The 16,976-nt window shown below is 43.9% G+C and overlaps 13 non-coding genes across 13 annotated transcripts; all 13 read right to left on the reverse strand.

Moving 5' to 3' along the window:
- Nucleotides 1-740: 740 nt before the first annotated feature.
- Nucleotides 741-827, reverse strand: trnay-gua (transfer RNA tyrosine (anticodon GUA)). Its single transcript is given in 2 exon segments — nt 741-776; nt 791-827. It is a non-coding gene; the product is annotated as a tRNA-Tyr (tRNA).
- Nucleotides 828-2,000: 1,173 nt separating this feature from the next.
- trnas-aga (transfer RNA serine (anticodon AGA)) lies at nt 2,001-2,082 on the reverse strand. The gene has a single exon. It is a non-coding gene; the product is annotated as a tRNA-Ser (tRNA).
- A 1,289-nt stretch (nt 2,083-3,371) lies between these two features.
- Nucleotides 3,372-3,458, reverse strand: trnay-gua (transfer RNA tyrosine (anticodon GUA)). The gene is given in 2 exon segments: nt 3,372-3,407; nt 3,422-3,458. It is a non-coding gene; the product is annotated as a tRNA-Tyr (tRNA).
- Nucleotides 3,459-4,631: 1,173 nt separating this feature from the next.
- trnas-aga (transfer RNA serine (anticodon AGA)) lies at nt 4,632-4,713 on the reverse strand. The gene has a single exon. It is a non-coding gene; the product is annotated as a tRNA-Ser (tRNA).
- A 1,289-nt stretch (nt 4,714-6,002) lies between these two features.
- Nucleotides 6,003-6,089, reverse strand: trnay-gua (transfer RNA tyrosine (anticodon GUA)). The gene is given in 2 exon segments: nt 6,003-6,038; nt 6,053-6,089. It is a non-coding gene; the product is annotated as a tRNA-Tyr (tRNA).
- Nucleotides 6,090-7,382: 1,293 nt separating this feature from the next.
- Nucleotides 7,383-7,469, reverse strand: trnay-gua (transfer RNA tyrosine (anticodon GUA)). Its single transcript is given in 2 exon segments — nt 7,383-7,418; nt 7,433-7,469. It is a non-coding gene; the product is annotated as a tRNA-Tyr (tRNA).
- A 1,173-nt stretch (nt 7,470-8,642) lies between these two features.
- trnas-aga (transfer RNA serine (anticodon AGA)) lies at nt 8,643-8,724 on the reverse strand. Its single transcript has one exon. It is a non-coding gene; the product is annotated as a tRNA-Ser (tRNA).
- Nucleotides 8,725-10,013: 1,289 nt separating this feature from the next.
- On the reverse strand, nt 10,014-10,100 carry trnay-gua (transfer RNA tyrosine (anticodon GUA)). The gene is given in 2 exon segments: nt 10,014-10,049; nt 10,064-10,100. It is a non-coding gene; the product is annotated as a tRNA-Tyr (tRNA).
- Nucleotides 10,101-11,273: 1,173 nt separating this feature from the next.
- Nucleotides 11,274-11,355, reverse strand: trnas-aga (transfer RNA serine (anticodon AGA)). The gene has a single exon. It is a non-coding gene; the product is annotated as a tRNA-Ser (tRNA).
- A 1,289-nt stretch (nt 11,356-12,644) lies between these two features.
- On the reverse strand, nt 12,645-12,731 carry trnay-gua (transfer RNA tyrosine (anticodon GUA)). Its single transcript is given in 2 exon segments — nt 12,645-12,680; nt 12,695-12,731. It is a non-coding gene; the product is annotated as a tRNA-Tyr (tRNA).
- Nucleotides 12,732-13,904: 1,173 nt separating this feature from the next.
- Nucleotides 13,905-13,986, reverse strand: trnas-aga (transfer RNA serine (anticodon AGA)). Its single transcript has one exon. It is a non-coding gene; the product is annotated as a tRNA-Ser (tRNA).
- Nucleotides 13,987-15,275: 1,289 nt separating this feature from the next.
- Nucleotides 15,276-15,362, reverse strand: trnay-gua (transfer RNA tyrosine (anticodon GUA)). The gene is given in 2 exon segments: nt 15,276-15,311; nt 15,326-15,362. It is a non-coding gene; the product is annotated as a tRNA-Tyr (tRNA).
- Nucleotides 15,363-16,536: 1,174 nt separating this feature from the next.
- trnas-aga (transfer RNA serine (anticodon AGA)) lies at nt 16,537-16,618 on the reverse strand. Its single transcript has one exon. It is a non-coding gene; the product is annotated as a tRNA-Ser (tRNA).
- Nucleotides 16,619-16,976: the final 358 nt, after the last annotated feature.

The following is a 16,976-nucleotide window of genomic DNA, read 5'->3' on the forward strand; positions in this document are numbered from 1 at the left end:
TTCACTGGCTTTTAGTTTCTATAATAACCCCATGGATTCAGCTGTACGTCCTACCCAACACCGATGTTCTGTTGCTTATGTAACCGAGGCAGGTAAGCCTTTGATGAGGCTCCAGCCTGACTCCGAAGCGGGACGGCGGGCGGGAGCTGGCTGAATGGCCCCATTGAAGGTCCACACCCATTAGTGACATCGTCAACGGAACGTCGGTGTTGGTCCTTAACGGCGGTAACATTGACTTCGTCCAGCTCGAAGTCAAACATTCTCATTTCAAACACAGTAACAAGTAGGAATTCTATGACGGCTATGTGATGTTACACGAGCGCCTCCATAGTTGTGCAATGTTTCTCTGCTTGCATCAACCCCGGCTGATGGCCCGCCCTCGGGAGCCATATAGTCCAGTGTGATTGGTAGGTTCGTTCAGCTCCAGCTTGCACAAAAAAAGGAACCTTCTGCACACAACGCGGGAAAAGGCCATTCGTATAGAACTCGCTGGCCGCACTAAAGATTAAACTTTCATATCGTCCTGAGGGCCACAAAATATTGTCTCGCAGGCCGCAAGCTTGAGAACCCTGTTTTTTCCATGGTCAAAAGCAGTCCTGTAAATTGGAGCAGGAGCTTTGGTGAGTAAAGGCAACATGTTGCAGAGCTTTGAAAAAATGTCCTTGCAGCGGGAGATGTTAGTATAGGGACAAATAGCCATGGCGTTAGAGCAGTACCTGGACTTTTCCGCCAAAATGTTCTCCTTCGAGCCGGAGTTGAACCAGCGACTTAAGGATCCCAGCTGACTAACCTACAGTCCTCCGCTCTACCAACTGAGCTATCGAAGGGTGGGGAGGGACTTGTTCTACGTACTTCTAATGCAGAAGATGGTAACAATCCATGTACCCACGTAACCATCTTTTAGTTACACCGGCTTATGCTTGTCTCTGGATTAGGTGCCAAGTCCAGCTGACAAAAGATGTCAATGACATTTAGTTTAACAGACTAACGTGGTTGGAAGGCGGATCCACTATGGTGTAATGTAACTGCTCACTGTAGTTTGTTTGGTCAGCATGGCATTTTTTTAGGAATATTCAGACTTTACAATGCAGATCTTCCCAACACTTTCCTAAATGGTACTGAAAAACTAGCTAGGGACACTGGTTGAAAAGGGAATTTTAAGGGGGGGGAAGAAAAAAGAAGAGAGGAAGGGGGGAAGAGAAACAGAAAGAAAAGGAGAAAAATTCAATATAAAATCCATAATACACAGTAACAGTAACACAGAAAATGTCAATACTTCAGCATACATTGAGATATGGTTCAAATTCATTTTAAACATGAATTAGGGCAAATCATTAGAATCACATCTTAATATAAACACCTCAACCACCCATTATTACCTCAATATAAACACATAGTAGGGTGACAGATTCTATTAAAAATCTCTTAATGAAAACTGGTATATGAAACCCAGCAAATGAAATACTGATTGTGCACCTAACACACTCTTGCCAGGATTTGCACCTGGAGTCTTCCACCCAAAGGATGGATGTGTTGCTATTACACCACAAGAGTTGTGTTTTTTTCCCCACATTTTTTTAAAGAGAGAGTGCAAACACAACAACTAAAAACTATATACAATAACAATTTAAAACCTGTCTATATACAAAACCCCAAAACACTAACAAATTACACCATCCCTGGATTAGGTGCCAAGTCCAGCTGACAAAAGATTTTAATGACATTTAGTTTAAAAGGCTAATGTGGTTGGAAGGCGGATCCACTATGTTGCAATGTAATTGCTCACTGTAGTTTGTTTTGGTCAGCATGGTATTTGTTTAGGACTATTCAGCCTTTACAATGTGCAGCAGCATATTCATTAATATACAGTACAATGCCTCAGCAGATGTTCCCAACACTTTCCCAATTGGTACTGAAAAACAAGCTAGGAACACAACACTAATTATGCAATGGTCAATCAAGAACCTTATCCAAGGTAAAACAACATCAGGGGAACTTCACATTGTTGGCAGGATTCGAACGTGCGCGGGGAGACCCCAATGGATTTCTAGTCCATCGCCTTAACCACTCGGCCACAACAACACTCCTGGAGGCTCACGCGAAGGTGGCTAGGCCACCGTCTGTTGATTCCAGGGGTCTCAAACTCAAATTACCTGAGGGCTGCAGGACGCAGAGTCTGGGTGTGGCTGGGCTGCATCAGGTATTCCACTGAAAAAGCTTTGTTCAAAAAATCTAATCTTCTCAAACATCACTACTAACAGTTCTTTAACTATAATGGGTTCTTTTGAACATGAACGGTTTTTCTAAACATGGCTTCTCTTGCCTGCTTCCTGCTGCCAGAGACCTGGCAGCGCTTCCTCTCACATAGCTGAGCCACATTTGGCTTGAGCGAGGAAGCAGTTGACACCCTCACTATGGCTTGAAGAAGATCGTCAGTAAGTCTCGACCTGTACTTGGACTTTTTGAAGTTATAGAAAAACTTTTTGCACAAATATGTGCTCCCAAAAAGGCACAGGCTCAGGGGAGCCGGGGGTCAATTTTATCGACTGCGACCGGGCTGTTCATTATCAGCTGGGACAACATTAATTATTTATTATATAAAACAATGGGATGCAGCCATGGAGGCGTTATTCACTGGCTTTTAGTTTCTATAATAACCCCATGGATTCAGCTGTACGTCCTACCCAACACCGATGTTCTGTTGCTTATGTAACCGAGGCAGGTAAGCCTTTGATGAGGCTCCAGCCTGACTCCGAAGCGGGACGGCGGGCGGGAGCTGGCTGAATGGCCCCATTGAAGGTCCACACCCATTAGTGACATCGTCAACGGAACGTCGGTGTTGGTCCTTAACGGCGGTAACATTGACTTCGTCCAGCTCGAAGTCAAACATTCTCATTTCAAACACAGTAACAAGTAGGAATTCTATGACGGCTATGTGATGTTACACGAGCGCCTCCATAGTTGTGCAATGTTTCTCTGCTTGCATCAACCCCGGCTGATGGCCCGCCCTCGGGAGCCATATAGTCCAGTGTGATTGGTAGGTTCGTTCAGCTCCAGCTTGCACAAAAAAAGGAACCTTCTGCACACAACGCGGGAAAAGGCCATTCGTATAGAACTCGCTGGCCGCACTAAAGATTAAACTTTCATATCGTCCTGAGGGCCACAAAATATTGTCTCGCAGGCCGCAAGCTTGAGAACCCTGTTTTAATCCATGGTCAAAAGCAGTCCTGTAAATTGGAGCAGGAGCTTTGGTGAGTAAAGGCAACATGTTGCAGAGCTTTGAAAAAATGTCCTTGCAGCGGGAGATGTTAGTATAGGGACAAATAGCCATGGCGTTAGAGCAGTACCTGGACTTTTCCGCCAAAATGTTCTCCTTCGAGCCGGAGTTGAACCAGCGACTTAAGGATCCCAGCTGACTAACCTACAGTCCTCCGCTCTACCAACTGAGCTATCGAAGGGTGGGGAGGGACTTGTTCTACGTACTTCTAATGCAGAAGATGGTAACAATCCATGTACCCACGTAACCATCTTTTAGTTACACCGGCTTATGCTTGTCTCTGGATTAGGTGCCAAGTCCAGCTGACAAAAGATGTCAATGACATTTAGTTTAACAGACTAACGTGGTTGGAATGCGGATCCACTATGGTGTAATGTAACTGCTCACTGTAGTTTGTTTGGTCAGCATGGCATTTTTTTAGGAATATTCAGACTTTACAATGCAGATCTTCCCAACACTTTCCTAAATGGTACTGAAAAACTAGCTAGGGACACTGGTTGAAAAGGGAATTTTAAGGGGGGGGAAGAAAAAAGAAGAGAGGAAGGGGGGAAGAGAAACAGAAAGAAAAGGAGAAAAATTCAATATAAAATCCATAATACACAGTAACAGTAACACAGAAAGTGTCAATACTTCAGCATACATTGAGATATGGTTCAAATTCATTTTAAACATGAATTAGGGCAAATCATTAGAATCACATCTTAATATAAACACCTCAACCACCCATTATTACCTCAATATAAACACATAGTAGGGTGACAGATTCTATTAAAAATCTCTTAATGAAAACTGGTATATGAAACCCAGCAAATGAAATACTGATTGTGCACCTAACACACTCTTGCCAGGATTTGCACCTGGAGTCTTCCACCCAAAGGATGGATGTGTTGCTATTACACCACAAGAGTTGTTTTTTTTTCCCCACATTTTTTTAAAGAGAGAGTGCAAACACAACAACTAAAAACTATATACAATAACAATTTAAAACCTTTCTATATACAAAACCCCAAAACACTAACAAATTACACCATCCCTGGATTAGGTGCCAAGTCCAGCTGACAAAAGATTTTAATGACATTTAGTTTAAAAGGCTAATGTGGTTGGAAGGCGGATCCACTATGTTGCAATGTAATTGCTCACTGTAGTTTGTTTTGGTCAGCATGGTATTTGTTTAGGACTATTCAGCCTTTACAATGTGCAGCAGCATATTCATTAATATACAATACAATGCCTCAGCAGATGTTCCCAACACTTTCCCAATTGGTACTGAAAAACAAGCTAGGAACACAACACTAATTATGCAATGGTCAATCAAGAACCTTATCCAAGGTAAAATAACATCAGGGGAACTTCACGTTGTTGGCAGGATTCGAACGTGCGCGGGGAGACCCCAATGGATTTCTAGTCCATCGCCTTAACCACTCGGCCACAACAACACTCCTGGAGGCTCACGCGAAGGTGGCTAGGCCACCGTCTGTTGATTCCAGGGGTCTCAAACTCAAATTACCTGAGGGCTGCAGGACGCAGAGTCTGGGTGTGGCTGGGCTGCATCAGGTATTCCACTGAAAAAGCTTTGTTCAAAACATCTAATCTTCTCAAACATCACTACTAACAGTTCTTTAACTATAATGGGTTCTTGTGAACATGAACGGTTTTTCTAAACATGGCTTCTCTTGCCTGCTTCCTGCTGCCAGAGACCTGGCAGCGCTTCCTCTCACATAGCTGAGCCACATTTGGCTTGAGCGAGGAAGCAGTTGACACCCTCACTATGGCTTGAAGAAGATCGTCAGTAAGTCTCGACCTGTATTTGGACTTTTTGAAGTTATAGAAAAACTTTTTGCACAAATATGTGCTCCCAAAAAGGCACAGGCTCAGGGGAGCCGGGGGTCAATTTTATCGACTGCGACCGGGCTGTTCATTATCAGCTGGGACAACATTAATTATTTATTATATAAAACAATGGGATGCAGCCATGGAGGCGTTATTCACTGGCTTTTAGTTTCTATAATAACCCCATGGATTCAGCTGTACGTCCTACCCAACACCGATGTTCTGTTGCTTATGTAACCGAGGCAGGTAAGCCTTTGATGAGGCTCCAGCCTGACTCCGAAGCGGGACGGCGGGCGGGAGCTGGCTGAATGGCCCCATTGAAGGTCCACACCCATTAGTGACATCGTCAACGGAACGTCGGTGTTGGTCCTTAACGGCGGTAACATTGACTTCGTCCAGCTCGAAGTCAAACATTCTCATTTCAAACACAGTAACAAGTAGGAATTCTATGACGGCTATGTGATGTTACACGAGCGCCTCCATAGTTGTGCAATGTTTCTCTGCTTGCATCAACCCCGGCTGATGGCCCGCCCTCGGGAGCCATATAGTCCAGTGTGATTGGTAGGTTCGTTCAGCTCCAGCTTGCACAAAAAAAGGAACCTTCTGCACACAACGCGGGAAAAGGCCATTCGTATAGAACTCGCTGGCCGCACTAAAGATTAAACTTTCATATCGTCCTGAGGGCCACAAAATATTGTCTCGCAGGCCGCAAGCTTGAGAACCCTGTTTTAATCCATGGTCAAAAGCAGTCCTGTAAATTGGAGCAGGAGCTTTGGTGAGTAAAGGCAACATGTTGCAGAGCTTTGAAAAAATGTCCTTGCAGCGGGAGATGTTAGTATAGGGACAAATAGCCATGGCGTTAGAGCAGTACCTGGACTTTTCCGCCAAAATGTTCTCCTTCGAGCCGGAGTTGAACCAGCGACTTAAGGATCCCAGCTGACTAACCTACAGTCCTCCGCTCTACCAACTGAGCTATCGAAGGGTGGGGAGGGACTTGTTCTACGTACTTCTAATGCAGAAGATGGTAACAATCCATGTACCCACGTAACCATCTTTTAGTTACACCGGCTTATGCTTATCTCTGGGTGTGGCTGGGCTGCATCAGGTATTCCACTGAAAAAGCTTTGTTCAAAAAATCTAATCTTCTCAAACATCACTACTAACAGTTCTTTAACTATAATGGGTTCTTTTGAACATGAACGGTTTTTCTAAACATGGCTTCTCTTGCCTGCTTCCTGCTGCCAGAGACCTGGCAGCGCTTCCCCTCACATAGCTGAGCCACATTTGGCTTGAGCGAGGAAGCAGTTGACACCCTCACTATGGCTTGAAGAAGATCGTCAGTAAGTCTCGACCTGTACTTGGACTTTTTGAAGTTATAGAAAAACTTTTTGCACAAATATGTGCTCCCAAAAAGGCACAGGCTCAGGGGAGCCGGGGGTCAATTTTATCGACTGCGACCGGGCTGTTCATTATCAGCTGGGACAACATTAATTATTTATTATATAAAACAATGGGATGCAGCCATGGAGGCGTTATTCACTGGCTTTTAGTTTCTATAATAACCCCATGGATTCAGCTGTACGTCCTACCCAACACCGATGTTCTGTTGCTTATGTAACCGAGGCAGGTAAGCCTTTGATGAGGCTCCAGCCTGACTCCGAAGCGGGACGGCGGGCGGGAGCTGGCTGAATGGCCCCATTGAAGGTCCACACCCATTAGTGACATCGTCAACGGAACGTCGGTGTTGGTCCTTAACGGCGGTAACATTGACTTCGTCCAGCTCGAAGTCAAACATTCTCATTTCAAACACAGTAACAAGTAGGAATTCTATGACGGCTATGTGATGTTACACGAGCGCCTCCATAGTTGTGCAATGTTTCTCTGCTTGCATCAACCCCGGCTGATGGCCCGCCCTCGGGAGCCATATAGTCCAGTGTGATTGGTAGGTTCGTTCAGCTCCAGCTTGCACAAAAAAAGGAACCTTCTGCACACAACGCGGGAAAAGGCCATTCGTATAGAACTCGCTGGCCGCACTAAAGATTAAACTTTCATATCGTCCTGAGGGCCACAAAATATTGTCTCGCAGGCCGCAAGCTTGAGAACCCTGTTTTTTCCATGGTCAAAAGCAGTCCTGTAAATTGGAGCAGGAGCTTTGGTGAGTAAAGGCAACATGTTGCAGAGCTTTGAAAAAATGTCCTTGCAGCGGGAGATGTTAGTATAGGGACAAATAGCCATGGCGTTAGAGCAGTACCTGGACTTTTCCGCCAAAATGTTCTCCTTCGAGCCGGAGTTGAACCAGCGACTTAAGGATCCCAGCTGACTAACCTACAGTCCTCCGCTCTACCAACTGAGCTATCGAAGGGTGGGGAGGGACTTGTTCTACGTACTTCTAATGCAGAAGATGGTAACAATCCATGTACCCACGTAACCATCTTTTAGTTACACCGGCTTATGCTTGTCTCTGGATTAGGTGCCAAGTCCAGCTGACAAAAGATGTCAATGACATTTAGTTTAACAGACTAACGTGGTTGGAAGGCGGATCCACTATGGTGTAATGTAACTGCTCACTGTAGTTTGTTTGGTCAGCATGGCATTTTTTTAGGAATATTCAGACTTTACAATGCAGATCTTCCCAACACTTTCCTAAATGGTACTGAAAAACTAGCTAGGGACACTGGTTGAAAAGGGAATTTTAAGGGGGGGGAAGAAAAAAGAAGAGAGGAAGGGGGGAAGAGAAACAGAAAGAAAAGGAGAAAAATTCAATATAAAATCCATAATACACAGTAACAGTAACACAGAAAATGTCAATACTTCAGCATACATTGAGATATGGTTCAAATTCATTTTAAACATGAATTAGGGCAAATCATTAGAATCACATCTTAATATAAACACCTCAACCACCCATTATTACCTCAATATAAACACATAGTAGGGTGACAGATTCTATTAAAAATCTCTTAATGAAAACTGGTATATGAAACCCAGCAAATGAAATACTGATTGTGCACCTAACACACTCTTGCCAGGATTTGCACCTGGAGTCTTCCACCCAAAGGATGGATGTGTTGCTATTACACCACAAGAGTTGTGTTTTTTTCCCCACATTTTTTTAAAGAGAGAGTGCAAACACAACAACTAAAAACTATATACAATAACAATTTAAAACCTGTCTATATACAAAACCCCAAAACACTAACAAATTACACCATCCCTGGATTAGGTGCCAAGTCCAGCTGACAAAAGATTTTAATGACATTTAGTTTAAAAGGCTAATGTGGTTGGAAGGCGGATCCACTATGTTGCAATGTAATTGCTCACTGTAGTTTGTTTTGGTCAGCATGGTATTTGTTTAGGACTATTCAGCCTTTACAATGTGCAGCAGCATATTCATTAATATACAGTACAATGCCTCAGCAGATGTTCCCAACACTTTCCCAATTGGTACTGAAAAACAAGCTAGGAACACAACACTAATTATGCAATGGTCAATCAAGAACCTTATCCAAGGTAAAACAACATCAGGGGAACTTCACATTGTTGGCAGGATTCGAACGTGCGCGGGGAGACCCCAATGGATTTCTAGTCCATCGCCTTAACCACTCGGCCACAACAACACTCCTGGAGGCTCACGCGAAGGTGGCTAGGCCACCGTCTGTTGATTCCAGGGGTCTCAAACTCAAATTACCTGAGGGCTGCAGGACGCAGAGTCTGGGTGTGGCTGGGCTGCATCAGGTATTCCACTGAAAAAGCTTTGTTCAAAAAATCTAATCTTCTCAAACATCACTACTAACAGTTCTTTAACTATAATGGGTTCTTTTGAACATGAACGGTTTTTCTAAACATGGCTTCTCTTGCCTGCTTCCTGCTGCCAGAGACCTGGCAGCGCTTCCTCTCACATAGCTGAGCCACATTTGGCTTGAGCGAGGAAGCAGTTGACACCCTCACTATGGCTTGAAGAAGATCGTCAGTAAGTCTCGACCTGTACTTGGACTTTTTGAAGTTATAGAAAAACTTTTTGCACAAATATGTGCTCCCAAAAAGGCACAGGCTCAGGGGAGCCGGGGGTCAATTTTATCGACTGCGACCGGGCTGTTCATTATCAGCTGGGACAACATTAATTATTTATTATATAAAACAATGGGATGCAGCCATGGAGGCGTTATTCACTGGCTTTTAGTTTCTATAATAACCCCATGGATTCAGCTGTACGTCCTACCCAACACCGATGTTCTGTTGCTTATGTAACCGAGGCAGGTAAGCCTTTGATGAGGCTCCAGCCTGACTCCGAAGCGGGACGGCGGGCGGGAGCTGGCTGAATGGCCCCATTGAAGGTCCACACCCATTAGTGACATCGTCAACGGAACGTCGGTGTTGGTCCTTAACGGCGGTAACATTGACTTCGTCTAGCTCGAAGTCAAACATTCTCATTTCAAACACAGTAACAAGTAGGAATTCTATGACGGCTATGTGATGTTACACGAGCGCCTCCATAGTTGTGCAATGTTTCTCTGCTTGCATCAACCCCGGCTGATGGCCCGCCCTCGGGAGCCATATAGTCCAGTGTGATTGGTAGGTTCGTTCAGCTCCAGCTTGCACAAAAAAAGGAACCTTCTGCACACAACGCGGGAAAAGGCCATTCGTATAGAACTCGCTGGCCGCACTAAAGATTAAACTTTCATATCGTCCTGAGGGCCACAAAATATTGTCTCGCAGGCCGCAAGCTTGAGAACCCTGTTTTAATCTATGGTCAAAAGCAGTCCTGTAAATTGGAGCAGGAGCTTTGGTGAGTAAAGGCAACATGTTGCAGAGCTTTGAAAAAATGTCCTTGCAGCGGGAGATGTTAGTATAGGGACAAATAGCCATGGCGTTAGAGCAGTACCTGGACTTTTCCGCCAAAATGTTCTCCTTCGAGCCGGAGTTGAACCAGCGACTTAAGGATCCCAGCTGACTAACCTACAGTCCTCCGCTCTACCAACTGAGCTATCGAAGGGTGGGGAGGGACTTGTTCTACGTACTTCTAATGCAGAAGATGGTAACAATCCATGTACCCACGTAACCATCTTTTAGTTACACCGGCTTATGCTTATCTCTGGATTAGGTGCCAAGTCCAGCTGACAAAAGATGTCAATGACATTTAGTTTAACAGACTAACGTGGTTGGAAGGCGGATCCACTATGGTGTAATGTAACTGCTCACTGTAGTTTGTTTGGTCAGCATGGCATTTTTTTAGGAATATTCAGACTTTACAATGCAGATCTTCCCAACACTTTCCTAAATGGTACTGAAAAACTAGCTAGGGACACTGGTTGAAAAGGGAATTTTAAGGGGGGGGAAGAAAAAAGAAGAGAGGAAGGGGGGAAGAGAAACAGAAAGAAAAGGAGAAAAATTCAATATAAAATCCATAATACACAGTAACAGTAACACAGAAAGTGTCAATACTTCAGCATACATTGAGATATGGTTCAAATTCATTCTAAACATGAATTAGGGCAAATCATTAGAATCACATCTTAATATAAACACCTCAACCACCCATTATTACCTCAATATAAACACATAGTAGGGTGACAGATTCTATTAAAAATCTCTTAATGAAAACTGGTATATGAAACCCAGCAAATGAAATACTGATTGTGCACCTAACACACTCTTGCCAGGATTTGCACCTGGAGTCTTCCACCCAAAGGATGGATGTGTTGCTATTACACCACAAGAGTTGTTTTTTTTTCCCCACATTTTTTTAAAGAGAGAGTGCAAACACAACAACTAAAAACTATATACAATAACAATTTAAAACCTTTCTATATACAAAACCCCAAAACACTAACAAATTACACCATCCCTGGATTAGGTGCCAAGTCCAGCTGACAAAAGATTTTAATGACATTTAGTTTAAAAGGCTAATGTGGTTGGAAGGCGGATCCACTATGTTGCAATGTAATTGCTCACTGTAGTTTGTTTTGGTCAGCATGGTATTTGTTTAGGACTATTCAGCCTTTACAATGTGCAGCAGCATATTCATTAATATACAATACAATGCCTCAGCAGATGTTCCCAACACTTTCCCAATTGGTACTGAAAAACAAGCTAGGAACACAACACTAATTATGCAATGGTCAATCAAGAACCTTATCCAAGGTAAAACAACATCAGGGGAACTTCACGTTGTTGGCAGGATTCGAACCTGCGCGGGGAGACCCCAATGGATTTCTAGTCCATCGCCTTAACCACTCGGCCACAACAACACTCCTGGAGGCTCACGCGAAGGTGGCTAGGCCACCGTCTGTTGATTCCAGGGGTCTCAAACTCAAATTACCTGAGGGCTGCAGGACGCAGAGTCTGGGTGTGGCTGGGCTGCATCAGGTATTCCACTGAAAAAGCTTTGTTCAAAAAATCTAATCTTCTCAAACATCACTACTAACAGTTCTTTAACTATAATGGGTTCTTTTGAACATGAACGGTTTTTCTAAACATGGCTTCTCTTGCCTGCTTCCTGCTGCCAGAGACCTGGCAGCGCTTCCTCTCACATAGCTGAGCCACATTTGGCTTGAGCGAGGAAGCAGTTGACACCCTCACTATGGCTTGAAGAAGATCGTCAGTAAGTCTCGACCTGTATTTGGACTTTTTGAAGTTATAGAAAAACTTTTTGCACAAATATGTGCTCCCAAAAAGGCACAGGCTCAGGGGAGCCGGGGGTCAATTTTATCGACTGCGACCGGGCTGTTCATTATCAGCTGGGACAACATTAATTATTTATTATATAAAACAATGGGATGCAGCCATGGAGGCGTTATTCACTGGCTTTTAGTTTCTATAATAACCCCATGGATTCAGCTGTACGTCCTACCCAACACCGATGTTCTGTTGCTTATGTAACCGAGGCAGGTAAGCCTTTGATGAGGCTCCAGCCTGACTCCGAAGCGGGACGGCGGGCGGGAGCTGGCTGAATGGCCCCATTGAAGGTCCACACCCATTAGTGACATCGTCAACGGAACGTCGGTGTTGGTCCTTAACGGCGGTAACATTGACTTCGTCCAGCTCGAAGTCAAACATTCTCATTTCAAACACAGTAACAAGTAGGAATTCTATGACGGCTATGTGATGTTACACGAGCGCCTCCATAGTTGTGCAATGTTTCTCTGCTTGCATCAACCCCGGCTGATGGCCCGCCCTCGGGAGCCATATAGTCCAGTGTGATTGGTAGGTTCGTTCAGCTCCAGCTTACACAAAAAAAGGAACCTTCTGCACACAACGCGGGAAAAGGCCATTCGTATAGAACTCGCTGGCCGCACTAAAGATTAAACTTTCATATCGTCCTGAGGGCCACAAAATATTGTCTCGCAGGCCGCAAGCTTGAGAACCCTGTTTTAATCCATGGTCAAAAGCAGTCCTGTAAATTGGAGCAGGAGCTTTGGTGAGTAAAGGCAACATGTTGCAGAGCTTTGAAAAAATGTCCTTGCAGCGGGAGATGTTAGTATAGGGACAAATAGCCATGGCGTTAGAGCAGTACCTGGACTTTTCCGCCAAAATGTTCTCCTTCGAGCCGGAGTTGAACCAGCGACTTAAGGATCCCAGCTGACTAACCTACAGTCCTCCGCTCTACCAACTGAGCTATCGAAGGGTGGGGAGGGACTTGTTCTACGTACTTCTAATGCAGAAGATGGTAACAATCCATGTACCCACGTAACCATCTTTTAGTTACACCGGCTTATGCTTGTCTCTGGATTAGGTGCCAAGTCCAGCTGACAAAAGATGTCAATGACATTTAGTTTAACAGACTAACGTGGTTGGAATGCGGATCCACTATGGTGTAATGTAACTGCTCACTGTAGTTTGTTTGGTCAGCATGGCATTTTTTTAGGAATATTCAGACTTTACAATGCAGATCTTCCCAACACTTTCCTAAATGGTACTGAAAAACTAGCTAGGGACACTGGTTGAAAAGGGAATTTTAAGGGGGGGGAAGAAAAAAGAAGAGAGGAAGGGGGGAAGAGAAACAGAAAGAAAAGGAGAAAAATTCAATATAAAATCCATAATACACAGTAACAGTAACACAGAAAGTGTCAATACTTCAGCATACATTGAGATATGGTTCAAATTCATTTTAAACATGAATTAGGGCAAATCATTAGAATCACATCTTAATATAAACACCTCAACCACCCATTATTACCTCAATATAAACACATAGTAGGGTGACAGATTCTATTAAAAATCTCTTAATGAAAACTGGTATATGAAACCCAGCAAATGAAATACTGATTGTGCACCTAACACACTCTTGCCAGGATTTGCACCTGGAGTCTTCCACCCAAAGGATGGATGTGTTGCTATTACACCACAAGAGTTGTTTTTTTTTCCCCACATTTTTTTAAAGAGAGAGTGCAAACACAACAACTAAAAACTATATACAATAACAATTTAAAACCTTTCTATATACAAAACCCCAAAACACTAACAAATTACACCATCCCTGGATTAGGTGCCAAGTCCAGCTGACAAAAGATTTTAATGACATTTAGTTTAAAAGGCTAATGTGGTTGGAAGGCGGATCCACTATGTTGCAATGTAATTGCTCACTGTAGTTTGTTTTGGTCAGCATGGTATTTGTTTAGGACTATTCAGCCTTTACAATGTGCAGCAGCATATTCATTAATATACAATACAATGCCTCAGCAGATGTTCCCAACACTTTCCCAATTGGTACTGAAAAACAAGCTAGGAACACAACACTAATTATGCAATGGTCAATCAAGAACCTTATCCAAGGTAAAATAACATCAGGGGAACTTCACGTTGTTGGCAGGATTCGAACCTGCGCGGGGAGACCCCAATGGATTTCTAGTCCATCGCCTTAACCACTCGGCCACAACAACACTCCTGGAGGCTCACGCGAAGGTGGCTAGGCCACCGTCTGTTGATTCCAGGGGTCTCAAACTCAAATTACCTGAGGGCTGCAGGACGCAGAGTCTGGGTGTGGCTGGGCTGCATCAGGTATTCCACTGAAAAAGCTTTGTTCAAAACATCTAATCTTCTCAAACATCACTACTAACAGTTCTTTAACTATAATGGGTTCTTGTGAACATGAACGGTTTTTCTAAACATGGCTTCTCTTGCCTGCTTCCTGCTGCCAGAGACCTGGCAGCGCTTCCTCTCACATAGCTGAGCCACATTTGGCTTGAGCGAGGAAGCAGTTGACACCCTCACTATGGCTTGAAGAAGATCGTCAGTAAGTCTCGACCTGTATTTGGACTTTTTGAAGTTATAGAAAAACTTTTTGCACAAATATGTGCTCCCAAAAAGGCACAGGCTCAGGGGAGCCGGGGGTCAATTTTCTCGACTGCGACCGGGCTGTTCATTATCAGCTGGGACAACATTAATTATTTATTATATAAAACAATGGGATGCAGCCATGGAGGCGTTATTCACTGGCTTTTAGTTTCTATAATAACCCCATGGATTCAGCTGTACGTCCTACCCAACACCGATGTTCTGTTGCTTATGTAACCGAGGCAGGTAAGCCTTTGATGAGGCTCCAGCCTGACTCCGAAGCGGGACGGCGGGCGGGAGCTGGCTGAATGGCCCCATTGAAGGTCCACACCCATTAGTGACATCGTCAACGGAACGTCGGTGTTGGTCCTTAACGGCGGTAACATTGACTTCGTCCAGCTCGAAGTCAAACATTCTCATTTCAAACACAGTAACAAGTAGGAATTCTATGACGGCTATGTGATGTTACACGAGCGCCTCCATAGTTGTGCAATGTTTCTCTGCTTGCATCAACCCCGGCTGATGGCCCGCCCTCGGGAGCCATATAGTCCAGTGTGATTGGTAGGTTCGTTCAGCTCCAGCTTGCACAAAAAAAGGAACCTTCTGCACACAACGCGGGAAAAGGCCATTCGTATAGAACTCGCTGGCCGCACTAAAGATTAAACTTTCATATCGTCCTGAGGGCCACAAAATATTGTCTCGCAGGCCGCAAGCTTGAGAACCCTGTTTTAATCCATGGTCAAAAGCAGTCCTGTAAATTGGAGCAGGAGCTTTGGTGAGTAAAGGCAACATGTTGCAGAGCTTTGAAAAAATGTCCTTGCAGCGGGAGATGTTAGTATAGGGACAAGTAGCCATGGCGTTAGAGCAGTACCTGGACTGGTCCGCCAAAATGTTCTCCTTCGAGCCGGAGTTGAACCAGCGACCTAAGGATCCCAGCTGACTAACCTACAGTCCTCCGCTCTACCAACTGAGCTATCGAAGGGTGGGGAGGGACTTGTTCTACGTACTTCTAATGCAGAAGATGGTAACAATCCATGTACCCACGTAACCATCTTTTAGTTACACCGGCTTATGCTTGTCTCTGGATTAGGTGCCAAGTCCAGCTGACAAAAGATGTCAATGACATTTAGTTTAACAGACTAACGTGGTTGGAATGCGGATCCACTATGGTGTAATGTAACTGCTCACTGTAGTTTGTTTTGGTCAGCATGGCATTTTTTTAGGACTATTCAGACTTTACAATGCAGATGTTCCCAACACTTTCCTAAATGGTACTGAAAAACTAGCTAGGGACACTGGTTGAAAAGGGAATTTTAAGGGGGGGGAAGAAAAAAGAAGAGAGAAAGGGGGGAAGAGAAACAGAAAGAAAAAGAGAAAAATTTAATATAAAATCCATAATACACAGTAACAGTAACACAGAAAATGTCAATACTTCAGCATACATTGAGATATGGTTCAAATTCATTTTAAACATGAATTAGGGCAAATCATTAGAATCACATCTTAATATAAACACCTCAACCACCCATTATTACCTCAATATAAACACATAGTAAGGTGACAGATTCTATTAAAAATCTCCTAATGAAAACTGGTATATGTAACCCAGCAAATGAAATACTGATTGTGCACCTAACACACTCTTGCCAGGATTTGCACCTGGAGTCTTCCACCCAAAGGATGGATGTGTTGCTATTACACCACAAGAGTTGTGTTTTTTTCCCCACATTTTTTTAAAGAGAGAGTGCAAACACAACAACTAAAAACTATATACAATAACAATTTAAAACCTGTCTATATACAAAACCCCAAAACACTAACAAATTACACCATCCCTGGATTAGGTGCCAAGTCCAGCTGACAAAAGATGTTAATGACATTTAGTTTAACAGGCTAATGTGGTTGGAAGGCGGATCCACTATGTTGCAATGTAGTTGCTCACTGTAGTTTGTTTTGGTCAGCATGGTATTTGTTTAGGACTATTCAGCCTTTACAATGTGCAGCAGCAGATTCATTAATATACAGTACAATGCCTCAGCAGATGTTCCCAACACTTTCCCAATTGGTACTGAAAAACAAGCTAGGAACACAACACTAATTATGCAATGGTCAATCAAGAACCTTATCCAAGGTAAAACAACATCAGGGGAGCTTCACATTGTTGGCAGGATTCGAACCTGCGCGGGGAGACCCCAATGGATTTCTAGTCCATCGCCTTAACCACTCGGCCACAACAACACTCCTGGAGGCTCACGCGAAGGTGGCTAGGCCACCGTCTGTTGATTCCAGGGGTCTCAAACTCAAATTACCTGAGGGCTGCAGGACGCAGAGTCTGGGTGTGGCTGGGCTGCATCAGGTATTCCAATGAAAAAGCTTTGTTCAAAAAATCTAATCTTCTCAAACATCACTACTAACAGTTCTTTAACTATAATGGGTTCTTGTGAACATGAACGGTTTTTCTAAACATGGCTTCTCTTGCCTGCTTCCTGCTGCCAGAGACCTGGCAGCGCTTCCTCTCACATAGCTGAGCCACATTTGGCTTGAGCGAGGAAGCAGTTGACACCCTCACTATGGCTTGAAGAAGATCGTCAGTAAG

This window comes from Channa argus, unplaced genomic scaffold, assembly GCF_033026475.1.
Source record: "Channa argus isolate prfri unplaced genomic scaffold, Channa argus male v1.0 Contig043, whole genome shotgun sequence".
In the NCBI taxonomy this organism is placed as follows: Eukaryota; Metazoa; Chordata; class Actinopteri; order Anabantiformes; family Channidae; genus Channa; species Channa argus.